At 44.3% G+C, this 13560-nt stretch overlaps 1 long non-coding RNA gene across 1 annotated transcript in view; it reads right to left on the bottom strand.

Annotated features, from left to right (window-relative positions):
• Positions 1 to 615: 615 nt before the first annotated feature.
• The window catches only part of LOC134348989 (uncharacterized), a 30032-nt gene continuing 17087 nt past the window's right edge, over positions 616 to 13560 (bottom strand). Inside the window, exon 3 of the long non-coding RNA XR_010018551.1 lies at positions 616 to 739. This is a non-coding gene — a long non-coding RNA (uncharacterized LOC134348989). The remainder of the gene's footprint in view (positions 740 to 13560) is intronic.

Genomic DNA, 13560 nt, shown 5'->3' with positions numbered 1-13560 from the left:
AGTGTAGACCACAACCTTCGGCTGGAAATCCTCCCACTTCAGAATGCTGCGGACATGATCCCTGAACCATGTCTGTAAAAATAAAATGCAAGAAAATGAAGGTGTGAAGTCACTTACAACTGTGCATTCCAACCAATTTCAGCTCGATGACATTAGATTATGAGGACACGCAGTCCTCTTTTATTGTCATTTAGTAATGCATGCATTAAGAAATGATACAATGTTTCTCCAGAATGATATCACAGAAACACATGACAAACCGACTGAAAAACTGACAAAAACCACATAATTATAACATATAGTTACAACAGTGCAAAGCGATGCCGTAATTTGATAAAGAACAGACCATGGCACGGTTAAAAAAAAAGTCTCAAAGTCTCTCGAGTCCCATCATCTCACGCAGACGGTGAACCTCCAGTGCCGCAAACTTGCTGATGCAGCATCCTGGAAGCTTCCGACCACAGTCCGACTCCGAGTCCATCTGAAAACTCTGAGCCTCCGTCCAGCTCTCCTACATCGAGCACCGAGCACCATCTCTGCCGAGCGCTTCGGCTTCGACCCCGGCCCCGGCAACGGGCAGCAGGCAACAGGCAAAGCCAAGGATTTGGGGCCTTCCCCTCCGGAGATTATCGATCGCACAGTAGCAGCGGCAGTGAAGTGGGCATTTCAGAAGTTTCTCCAGGTGTTCCTCTGTGCTTCTCATGGCTGTCTCCATCAAATCAGGATTGTGCACGGCATCCTAGTTAACACATACGATATCGTTCAGAACGGCCGCGTGCGCATAGGCCTGAATTTCTAAATCGTATTCCATATTTTACTGATTTGTAGTCTATAAGCAAGTTACATATTTTAAAATATTGGGGAATTTTGGTCAACTGGTAAGAATCTGGACAGTGAGCACTCTGAGCCTTATGGTCATTGCTACTAAACACCACTTATCTTGAGTGAGCCCACTGAGTGGACTTCCTCTAGGATTTTGCCTCCTGCCCAATCGGCAAGTCCCTGCATATTATTAATGTCCTTCGTGTTAACAACCGTCTAAAAACATTCATGGTCTGTTAAACATTCAACATGCTATTAGAAATGTTGTAGAAATATAAAAGTGAAAGACTTAAAACAGATTCAAATCATCTTCGATAAACCAAACATTGGGGTGCCACTGTGGCGCAGTGATTAGCGCGACGCCATTACAGCTCAGCGCTTTGGAAATCAGCGTTCAATCCTTGGGTCCTCTGTAAGGAGTTTGTACGCTCTTCCTGTGGAATGTGTGGGTTTTCTCCGGGTGCTCTGGTTCCCTCCCACAGTCCAAGGATGTACTAGTTAGTAGGTTAATTAATCATTGTAAATTGTCTTCTGATTAGGTTAGAGTTGAACCAGTGGTTTTGCGGGTTGCTGGATGGTGCAACTTGAAGGGTCAGAAGGGCCTATTCCATGCTGTATCTCCAAAAGACAAACAAACAAACAAACAATAAATACAAGAATGTAAGTTTTAACTTACTCCTTCTCCTGGCAGCCAGTTTTTTGCTTCAAGTCTAACATGCAATATGCATATTTCTGGTTGTAAGTAACGGACAACAGCAGAAGTTTACTGTACCACTCCAGGAGTAATCCAACACCAGGGTACAACAGGTAAAAAATCAAACCTGTACACAACTGGTCCACAGGGATTTCCTGGCTGACCATCACTTCATTGAGAGATGAATGAACTTTTGCACGGTTACACAGATATGGTAAAACTTGGATTATTCACCCCGTTGGGGTTTTAGTAGTGCAAGGCCAGCGGATTTTCTGGACTGTTCGATGTTACTTCTATTATTATTGGAACACACTATGTGTCACTTTTGATGTTAGGCGTTAATAATTATTAGTATATATTTTGCAGTGAACCTGGTGAGTTTAAATAAAGCAGGGGATATACAAGCACTCTGAACCAAATCCAGATGAAGACCTGCCCACTCTGACTACACACCTAGCCGAAGTCCAGGAGCCAGGCCTGGCTGTACTCCAGAACCCCAGCTCTGGCTGCACACCCCACTTTCACTCTGGACCCTTGACTCACGTTCTGTAGAAGTGAAAGAACAATCGCGATTTCTGAACAATCAGGTGCTGGATTATCAGAGTTTCACTGTAAATGCCAGGAGGTCTTCCCAGAGCTCCGAGCATTTCACTAGAAGCTTTGGGTTCATAGTGTTAAATTTCTGTGATGTTTTATATCCATCAAATTCTTCTTACAGCTGAATTTTGGCCTGACTGTGAAATGCAGACACACTGCAATTACATTTCTTGGTGACTTCCTAACATTACAATTAGATTTTCATGCACAACATGAAACTTTGTTTCTGCTTAATTGCAATTTTTTTTGGTGGTTCTTTTTAAATGATCCTCACTGTTTTCTGAATTATATATCCTGCTTTTTTAATTCATTTTTATGGTATTCGTCACATTAAAATTGACCTGTTTCCTCAATTGTCTGTTCTTAGACTAGTGCCTACAGTACGTGAATGATGGTTATAGGAGTTAAAACATAAATTCCAAGACTGAATAAAGAAAGAGTCTGATGTAGGTGTTAAGTTTCCTTTCAATGTATTTATTGTAATGGGCTGGGTTGATCTCACCCAAAAGACCCAAACCAAATCAAGTGTCCAGGAGATGTGGTAATAAGTGTACAAGCAAGTCAAGTCAAGTCAAGTCAAGTCAAGTCAAGTTGGGCTTTTATTGTCATTTCAACCATAACTGCTGGTACAGTACACAGTAAAAACGAAACAATGTCCCTCCAGGACCATGGTGCTACATGAAACAACACAAAACTACACTAGACTTCAGATCTACACGGGACTACGTAAAGTGCACAAAACAGTGCAAGACAGTACAATAATTAATAAACAAGACAATAGGCACAGTAAAGGACAAATTATAATATAATAATAAATGATGTAAATGTAAATGTAAACAATGTAAACAATGTTTTAACAGGAATTGAGAAAGAAATGAGCAAAAATTGCAAAGGGAGTGGAGCGGTGTTCTGTTGAGTGTGTGTGTGTGTGTGTCAGACTAGACTCTGGGAATTGAGGAGTCTAATGGCTTGTTGCACAGTCTGGTCATAAGAGCCCAAATGCTTCGGTACCTTTTGCCCAATGGCAGGAGGGAGAAGAGTTTGTATGAGGGGTATGAGGGGTGCGTGGGGTCCTTTATAATGTTGTTAGCTATGCGGATGCAGTGTGTGGTGTAAATGTCTATAATGGCGGGAAGAGAGACCCTGATGATCTTCTCAGCTGACCTCACTATCCGCTGCAGGGTCTTGCAATCCAAGATGGTGTGATTTCTGAACCAGGCAGTGATGCAGCTGCTCAGGATGCTCTCAATACAACCTCTGTAGAATGTGGTGAGGATTGGGGGTGGGAGATGGACTTTTCTCAGCCTTCGCAGAAAGTAAAGACGCTGCTGGGCTTTCTTGGCTATGGAGCTGGTGTTGAGGGACCAGGTGAGATTCTCCGCCAGGTGAACACCAAGAAATTTGGTGCTCTTAACGATCTCTACGGAGGAGCCATCAATGTTCAGCGGAGAGTGGTCGCTCCATGCTCTCCTGAAGTCAACAACCATCTCTTTTGTTTTGTTCACATTCAGAGACAGGTTGTTGGCTCTGCACCAGTCCGTTAGTTGCTGCACCTCCTCTCTGTATGCTGACTCGTTCTTGCTGATGAGACCACCCATGGTCGTGTCATCGGCGAACTTGATGATGCGATTCGAGCTGTGTATTGCTGCACAGTCGTGGGTCAGCAGAGTGAACAGCAGTGGACTGGGCACACAGCCCTGGGGGGCCCCAGTGCTCAGTGTGATGGTGTTGGAGATGCTGCTCCCGATCCGGACTGACTGAGGTCTCCCAGTCAGGAAGTCTAGAATCTAGTTACACAAAAAAGTAACTTAAGCTGAATTTATGATCATAAGACAGAAAACACAAATAAAACACACTAAATACTCCGTAGTAAGTTACAAAGATTCCAGGGCTGACAATTCTCAGCCGCCATGGGATTGTCGCCGTTGGTGGGGGAGCGGAACTCCAAACTCCAACTTGTGAAATCACAGACATCCCACCTCTCCCAGGAGTTCCGGGAGTCTCCCACATATCTATAGTGGCTCCCTGACGCCCGCAAATTATACACAATGTCCTGGAAATCGATTTTTTAGAGAGGGGGAGGGAGGGGGGGGGTAAAAAAAAGAAAGAAAATGAATGAATCCTGCTTGATCTCTCTTTATACTAAGTAGACCTTTCAGTTTTCTCTGTGGGCGGGCTTTACAGTTGACCTCTCTCTCTCTTCCATATTCCATCAGTTCAGTTACTGCCGTCTGTAATGAAGCTGAAATTATCCGGACAACTGTCGGTGATGAACTACAAAAGCCTGGCGAAGAAATTCCCAAGGCTGGCGGTGACAACCTGACTATGCGAGGCTGTCCTATACGGGCAGGGCGCGTTGGCGTCTTAAAGGGGTTAGAGCAGGGTTTAAACTGGAGCGAAATTCCAAAATCGTCCGCTAAGACATATTTAAAAATGCCCTCGCAGCAAACAAATTCTTCGGGGTTTTTTTCCTGAAACACTTCCACTTACAGGTACATCAAAGCCCGTGATGGGCTGGGTTTAAGCGCAGCCGTTTTCAGAAGAAAAACCGACTTTAATAAATACCCGGCCCCCACCGAGGTCTCATTATTAGGACAGCGAACTGTTTACCTGTGCTGCACACTTTATACGCATTTTGAATTACAGTTTATTAAATAATATGGTAATATATTGTTTTATGTGGTGTGCATGATATATGTATTGTGGCTACACCATGATTCGGACAGAGGTTGTTTCGTTTGTGGACCATCAGCCAGATGACAATAAACTTGAACTTGAAGATACAGAACTTCTAAATCACTCATTTAAAATCCCCCATTTTGATGTAAAAAAGTAAGTTCTGATCCCGACTATTGCAGGCAATGTGTGTGTGTGTGACTACGGACGTGTATGTGATCGGACGTTGTCCGAGTGGACGTTAAGCGGCGCACACCTGTAATAAGGGTACACCTTTTGCTTTTATTTCTTTTAGGGACCACAACATATTCGGGAGGCTAAGCGCAGGGAAGGCTGCTCAAGTATTTCACAGTTCTTTTCAGCAGAAAACCAAAGTCTGACAGAGAAGGTGACTAGAGCTGAGGTGTACTTTACACCTTTCATCGTTGAGCATAACCTGCCATTCCAGGTGTGTAAGCACACAGGCAAGCTACTCAGGAAAATGTTTCCTGATTCAGAAATAGCAAAAAACTGTGCCTGCTCGTCAACCAAGACAGCAGCTATTGTGAACATTAAGACAGAATTCAGAATTCAACCGTCTCACAAAACACTTGTGAATCTGATGTCTTGCAAAATTAACAAATTCATTGACACAGACCACTGAGGTTGAGACTTCTGGTTGAGACTTCCCTGAAATGAGTTTTTTCAGGGCGAGATGTCTGAAATCACCCTGGGTCCATCCTAGGCACCTATTGATGGTGGTCCTTGGTCAGCTGAAGGTCTACTGTGCAGTGGTCCTTACCACCCTCCTTTACGCCAGCGAGACCTGGACTGTCTCCAGCAGACACGCCAAACAGCTCAACCACTTTCACCTGAGCTGTCTCCGCAGACTCCTCCACATCAGGTGGCAGGACAAAGTCCCCAACATGGAAATCCCGGAACGAGCTGGGCTCTGCAGCGTCTACACCCTCCTGCTGAAAGCCCAAGCCAGGTGGGCTGGACATGTGGTCAGAATACCAGACAGCCGATCGCCTAAGCAGCTGCTGTACGGAGAACTGTGTCAGGGCAAGCGCTCAGTCGGGGGGCAGAAGAAACGTTACAAAGACTGCCTCAAAGCGTCCCTCAAAGGCCTGGGTGTCGACATCAACACGTGGGAGACGCTTGCCTTCGACTGTCCAGCTTGGCGCAGCAAGACCTCCACAGGAGCCCGTGCAGCTGAAGTCAGGTGCATCATCGAGGCGCAACGAAAGCGTGCTGTGCGCAAGGCCCGAGCAGCATCTACTGCCACGACAGCACCCACCCACTTGTGTCCCACATGTGGGCAAGCCTTCAGGGCCCGGATTGGCCTCATTAGTCACCTCCGGACCCACAGCCACCAATCTCCCATTTGACTTTGAAGCCATGGTCATCTTCGACTACGAAGGACAAACAACAACAGGTGAACTCCCAAGAACCAGATAAATTCTTTGGTCTTTTGTTCTCATGCCACCAGTGCCTGAGGCGAAGAAAGAATCCAGAAGCTATTAGCAAACATTTAGCAAATCTATAGTGTAAAAATCAAGCAATTAACAAATCTACAGTATTTAATAGTACAGACACCTTGCATGCTGCAAGATCACAAAGAGTTAAAATGTCATTTGAAATTGTTCAGACTGTCTAATATTTTTCCAAGACTTAAAACACCACAACGTATTTATGCTTACCTACATCTTCTGAATTTGCCATAATTTTTTACACTTAAATTTGGAGAATACTTGAATCTAATTTGTCAATGGTTTAGTGGGCTTGGTTCTGCCTAAAAAAGGTGGGTAGTTCAGACTATGGTGTTTCTGTTTATTATGCTCATCAGGGGGATGAGATAGATCAGGAAGCCAATAGTATTTTTTTTTATCTAAGGGAACATTTATTTGTCAAGTCTAATGTGGGTTAAATCCATAAGAGACTAAACTGATTAAAAAAAATCTATGGTCAAGTAAAATACACTAACATTGGCGTATTAAGGCAGAATGGTCTCCACAGTGGTGTATCATTACATGGTTTGAAATATAGGGGCAAATGATCAGGTCATGCTGTTGTATTAACATTGTTATTAACTGAGGCGATGACAAAGGGGCAACATAATTCTCATTCCAAGTCATTCTTAGAGGCTAATTAAAGAATAATTAAGCCATTATGGCATGTTTCATGCTGTAGATAAGAATATGCAAGTTATAGATAAATACTGAAATGGAAAGGAGGGGGATCATAGACTCAGACCATGAGAGGCCTGCGTCGGGCATTTTCATGCCTTACAAGGTGCAGATTGGAAGTCTGTGTGGGGCGCCACTCCTCGCACAGACTAGAGCAATGTGTGATTAAGTGCCTTGCTCAAGGGCCCAAAAACGCTCCCACAGCTGAGGCTCGATCTGGTGACCTTTAAATCACTCGACGAGCGCCTTAACCACTTGGCCACGTGCCCAACAAATGGAAAGGAAAGTTTAAAGAAATCTGTGTACCTCAGTGGCTAATGAAAGTGCTGTTAGCACTTTAATCAAATCAATAGGTAACCAGTTTAGTTTTAACTTCTCTGCTCAAGCATACCATTATTATTGGAAAGCATCTATCTTTCTTAGTGAAACCTCCCTGGTTTTCTCGGCTGCATAAATTGAGGGAATACACACTCTGGTCCCGCTAAATCCATTGGGATGAGCTCTCCCATCCCAAAATCCTGGTTTGCGTGTGTGTGTGTGTGTGTGTGTGTAATTTGTTACCCTGTTACAACTCAGTGCCAAGAAATAACAGACAGCACACTCCATACGATTAAAGGAATTATATTTATGAATCTTAACTAAAGGGTTAGTAAAGAAAAGAAAGAAAAAAAAACAAAAAGGGCTCATTATAATTAAACAGTCAAATGTGCACAAGTTGGAGCTCAACTCTTCCGAAAGTCATACATATTCACCCATCCGCAATCAAAATCGGCACCTTGCTCCATCAAATCATGGTCCCCCGCCGGGTCGAATCCTACGACCGGTTCTCTCCAGCATCTTCTCTCTTCATCTCTTGCTGAACAAAGGACCCAGCTCACATTCCAAAGCACCCGCTATCTCTAACCATAACCCAAGCCCTGCTCCTACAGAAAGACCATCATGTTAGCAGTGAAACCTTTCCCAGTGTGTTACATTAGCAATCATAAACAAGGAAGTCTGCAGATGCCAGAAACACACACACACTGCAGGATCAGTCAGCATCAATGGAAATGAATAAAAAGCTGATGTTTCAGGCCAAGACCTTTCTTCAGGACTGAGAAGGAAGGGAGAAGATGCCAGAATAAAAAGGTGTTGGGAGGGGAAGGCAATAGGCGAAGCCAGGTGGGTGGGGAAGGACAAGGGCTGGAGAAGAACTAATTTGATAGACGATGAGAGTGGACTGTGGGAGAAAGGGAAAGAGTAGGGGACTCGTTGGGGGGGGGGGAGGGAGGTGATGGGCATGTGAGAAGAGGTAATAGGCCAGAGTGGGGAATAGAAGAAGAGAGGCAGGAGAGAGAATTTTTTTAACTGAAAGGAGAAACCAATATTCGTGCCATCAAGTTGGAGGCTATCCAGACAGAATATAAGGCGTTGCACCTCCACCCTGAGGGTGGCCTCATCTTGGCACAAGCAGAGGCTGTGAACCGACATATTGTGATGGGAATGGGAATTGGAATGAAAATGTTTGGCCACCAGGAAGTTTGCTTATGTGGATGGAGCAGAGGTGCTCGATGAAGCGGTCCCCCAGCTTACAACAGGCCTCACCAATGTAGAGGAGGCCGCACTGGGAGCACCGGACACAATGAATGACCCCAGCAAATTTGCAGGTGAAGTGTTGCCTCACCTGGATGGACTGTTTGGGGTCCTGAATGGAGATGAGAGCGATGGAATGGGCAGATGTAGTACTTTGTCTTCTTGCCGGGAGGGAGATTAGTGGAGAGGAACAAGTGGACAAGGGAATCATGGTGGGTAAGATCCCTGTGGAGAGCAGAGATAGGTGTGGAGATAAAGAAATGTTTAACGTTTAGTGTGGGATCCCTTTGGAGATGGTGGAAGTTCTGAAGGATGATGTGTTGGCCCATTCTGAAAACTCTTAGAATCTGAATCAGGTTTATTATCACCGACTTGTTAGGTGAAATTTGTTAACGTAGCAACAGCAGTTCAATGCAATACATAATCCGGCAGAGCAAAAAATAATAAATATAATAATAATAATAATAATAAATAAACAAGTAAATCAATTACGTACATTGAATAGATCTTAAAAAAGTGCAAACACAGAAATACTGTATATTTTTTTAAAAAGTAAGGTAGTGTCCAAAGATTCAATATCCATTTAGGAATCGGATGGCAGAGGGGAAGAAGCTGTTCCTGAATTGCTGAGTGTATGCCTTCAGGCTTCTGTACCTCCTACCTGATAGAGGGTGGTGTTCAAGTAGGGTTAAACTCACCTCAACATGTCTTTTACAGTTGAGGTTGCCAACTTTCTCACTCCCAAATAAATCCTGACGAAGGGTCCCGGCCCGAAACGTCGACTGTACCTCTTCCAATAGATGCTGCCTGGCCTGCTGTGTTCACCAGCATTTTTTGTGTGTGTTGACGGGACACTTGTGTTTACCCCGAGAAAGACTACCATGACCATGAAGCCTTGCGCGGGCACCTGTGTGCACATGCGTGACGTGTGCATGTGCGTAAGTGCCGATTGACTTAACCTTCCCGACTATATTATTTTTACTTTATATACGCTGTGTATTTATCATATCATTAATGCTTTTACTATATGTTAGAGTTATTTTAGGTTTTATGTGTTATTTGGTATGATTTGGTAGGTCATTTTTTGGGTCTGGGAACGCTCAAAAAATTTTCCCGTATAAATTGATGGTAATTGCTTCTTTGCTTCACGCCATTTCGGCACGAAAGGTTTCATAGGAACGCTCTACCTTAGCGGGAGAAATACGGGACAAGGGTGGTCCCGTATGGGGCAAATTGATTTAGCCCAATATATGGGATGTCCCGGCAAATATGGGACAGTTGGCAACCCTATGTTCAAATTCAACAGTGTGCAACAGGGAATGAGGAAAGGTGCAGCTGACTCATAGCGTTTCTTCATGGCCCGGTAGCACATGCTTTGCGGCCCGGTACCTGTCCGCGGCCCGGTGGTTGGGGATCGCTGACGTCCAATGACGCTCAATGTCCAGTACCACAAAACTCACTATGATCTCCCCCACTCTATTTACACACCTCAGTACTTACGTAACTGAAATTTATGCTATATACTATTCTAATTTCTAGCAAATTCGTCAGAGTTTTCAAAAAGAACAGTTGTTCTGTCCTTGCCTGGAGTTATTAAAAGAAACATTTTTATTGATTGTGAATTTGCAGCAATGGTGTTAGTGATGTCAATCAACATCAGTAACACTGAGTTTCACACTTATCCACCAACACCAGTCCAGAGACGATAGACCAAAAATTGCTGTGAAATTAACAACATAGCTGGTGCCATCTCAACAGTTTAGGTGCAAGTTCCACAGTGACTTCAGGCAAGGATACAGAAACAGAAAATTTTAAGTCTAAGATGCTCTATTCTGTCTTCAACTTTCCAAAAAAGCATCTCCATGCCTTTCCAAATGTGCTCAGTGACATGAAGTTCCTCGAGTGTGCAGTTACTTTAGAAAACAAGTCTACAGAAACCTAAGTCATTTCAGAGCAAGACACTGCACTAGCAATGTTATGTTAACTGTCATAAGCCCCTTTATCCCGCAGTGAAAATGAAGTGCTTCAAAAAACTGGTTCTGGATAAAATTAACTATTTCTGAGCAAGGACTTGGATCCCCTGCAATGCACTGACAGCACAATCTCACTGGCTGCTTTAGAACACCTGGGCAACTGCGAAACATATTTCAGGCTGCCATCCATCCATTACAGCTTTGCATTCGGTACCGTCATTCCCTCAGTACTAAAATTATGAAGGGTGTAGATGCAAGCAGGCTTTTGCTACTGTGGTTGGGTGGGACTACAACCAGAGCTCATGGGTTCAGGGTGAAAGGAGAAAAGTTTAAGGGGAACATGAGGGGAAACTTCTTCACTCAGAGGGTTATGAGAGTGTGGAACAAGTTGCCAGCACAAGTGGTGCATGCGGCCTCGATTTCAACATTTAAGAGAAGTTTGGATAGGTACATGGATGGAGGGTTATGGTCCTGGTGCAGGATGATGGGAGTAGGCCATTTAAATGGTTTGGCACGGACTAGATGGGCTGAAGGGCCTGTTTCTGTGCTGTACCTTTCTATGATTCTAATCATCAAGCTTCAAAACATGGGTCTCCTTACCTCCATCTGCTACTGCATCCTCAATTTCCTCACCAGGAGACCACGGTCAGTATAGATCATTGATAGCATCTCCGCCTCACTGATAATCATGATTGTGTGGCTCGGCATAATTCATACACCATCCATGAATTCGCAGATGACACTACTGTTGTTGGTAAAATCTCATATGATAACAAGGAGGCACACAGGAGTGGGATCGACTAGCTTGTTGAGTGGGGTTGTAGTAGCAACATCATACAACGTCAGCAAGACCACCGAATGGATTGTGGACTCCAGGAAGAAGAAGTCCTCATTGAGGATTGAGGGGTCAGCAGTGGAAAGGGAGAGCAGCCTCCATTTCCTGGATGTCAACTCTCTGAGGATCTATCCTGAGCACAGCACACTGATGCAATTACAAGGAGGCCATGCCAGCACTTTACTTCATAGGGAGTTTGAGGAGATTTGGTGCATCGTCAAAGACTCTTGCAGTGTTCTACAGAAGTCCTGTAGAGTTTTCTTTCCTGGCTGTAGGTTAGACAAGTAGGCTAGACAAGGGAGATGCAGTGGATGTTGTATATTTGGATTTTCAGAAGGCCTTTGACAAGGTGCCACACATGAGCCTATTTAACAAGATAAGAACCCATGGAATTACGGGAAAGTTACATACGTGGATAGAGCGTTGGCTGATTGGCAGGAAACAGAGTGTGGGAATAAAGGAATCCTATTCTGGTTGGCTGCCGGTTACCAGTGGTGTTCCACAGGGGTCCGTGTTGGGGACGCTTCTTTTTACATTGTACATCAACGATTTGGATTATAGAATAGATGGCTTTTTGGCTAAGTTTGCTGATGATACGAAGATAAGTGGGGGGGCTGGTAGTGCTGAGGAAAAGGAGAGTCTGCAGAGAGACTTGGATAGATTAGAAGAATGGGCAAAGAAGTGACAAATGAAATACAATGTTGGAAAGTGTGTGGTTATGCACTTTGGCAGAAGAAATAAATGGGCAGACTATTATTTAAATGGGGAAAGAATTCAAAGTTCTGAGATGCAACGGAACTTGGGAGTCCTCGTACAGGTTAACCTCCAGGTTGAGTTGGTGGTGAAGAAGGCGAATGCAATGTTGGCATTCATCTCTAGAGGAATAGAGTATAGGGGCAGGGATGTGATGTTGAGGCTCTATAAGGCACTGGTGAGACCTCACTTGGAGTACTGTGGGCAGTTTTGGTCTCCTTATTTAAGAAAGGATGTGCTGACGTTGGAGAGGGTACAGAGAAGATTCACTAGAATGATTCCAGGAATGAGAGGGTTAACATATGAGGAATGTTTGTCCGCTCTTGGACTGTATTGTTGTGGGGATGGAACTGGACTCTCTGACGGTGGTGTCTGAAAAGAGGATGCTGTCCAAGTTGCATGCCATCTTGGACAATGTCTCCCATCCACTACATAATGTACTGGGTGGGCACAGGAGTACATTCAGCCAGAGACTCATTCCACCGAGATGCAACACAGAGTGTCATAGGAAGTCATTCCTGCCTGTGGCCATCAAACTTTACAACTCCTCCCTTGGAGGGTCAGACACCCTGAGCCAATAGGCTGGTCCTGGACTTATTTCCTGGCATAATTTACATATTACTATTTAATTATTTATGGTTTTATTACTATTTAATTATTTATGGTGCGACTGTAATGAAAACCAATTTCCCCTGGGATCAATAAAGTATGACTATGACTATGACTATGACTATTCCTTGGAGTTTAGAAGAATGAGAGGAGACCTCATAGAAACATTTTGAATGTTGGAAGGCATGGACAGAGTGGATGTGGCAAAGTTGTTTCCCATGATGGGGGAGTCTAGTACGAGAGTGCATGACTTAAGGATTGAAGGGCGCCCATTCAGATAAGAAAGGTGAAGAAATTTTTTTAGTCAGAGGGTGGTGAATCCATGGAATTTGTTGCCATGGGCAGCAGTGTGGCCAAGTCATTGGGTGTATTTAAGGCAGAGATTGATAGGTATCTGAGTAGCCAGGGCATTAAAGGTTATGGTGAGAAGGCCGGGGAGTGGGGCTAAATGGGAGAATGGATCTGCTCATGATAAAATGGTGGAGCAGACTCGATGGGCCAAATGGCCGACTTCTGCTCCTTTGTCTTATGGTCTTATGGTATCACAGCATGGTACGGAGGCCCCAATGCTCAGGATCACATGTTGCTACCGTGAGCCGTGAAGTCAGCCAGTTCCATCACAGGTGCAGCCCTCCCCACCACCAAGGACATCTTCAAGAAGGCGGAACCCATTGTTAGGACCCCCACCCTCTGGGACAGTTCTTCTCATTGGTACCATCAGGAGGGAGGTATATGAGCCTGAGGAGCTACACTCAACGATTCCCTTCTTTGATCAGATTTCTGAACGCTCCATGAATCCATGAACACTACTTTGTTATTCCTTTTTCTCTCTATTTATTTTGTAACTTATAGTAATTTTAC

The sequence above is a fragment of the Mobula hypostoma genome, chromosome 7 (assembly GCF_963921235.1).
Source record: "Mobula hypostoma chromosome 7, sMobHyp1.1, whole genome shotgun sequence".
NCBI classification, from domain to species: Eukaryota; Metazoa; Chordata; class Chondrichthyes; order Myliobatiformes; family Myliobatidae; genus Mobula; species Mobula hypostoma.
This window is presented reverse-complemented; position numbering and strand designations above follow the sequence as displayed.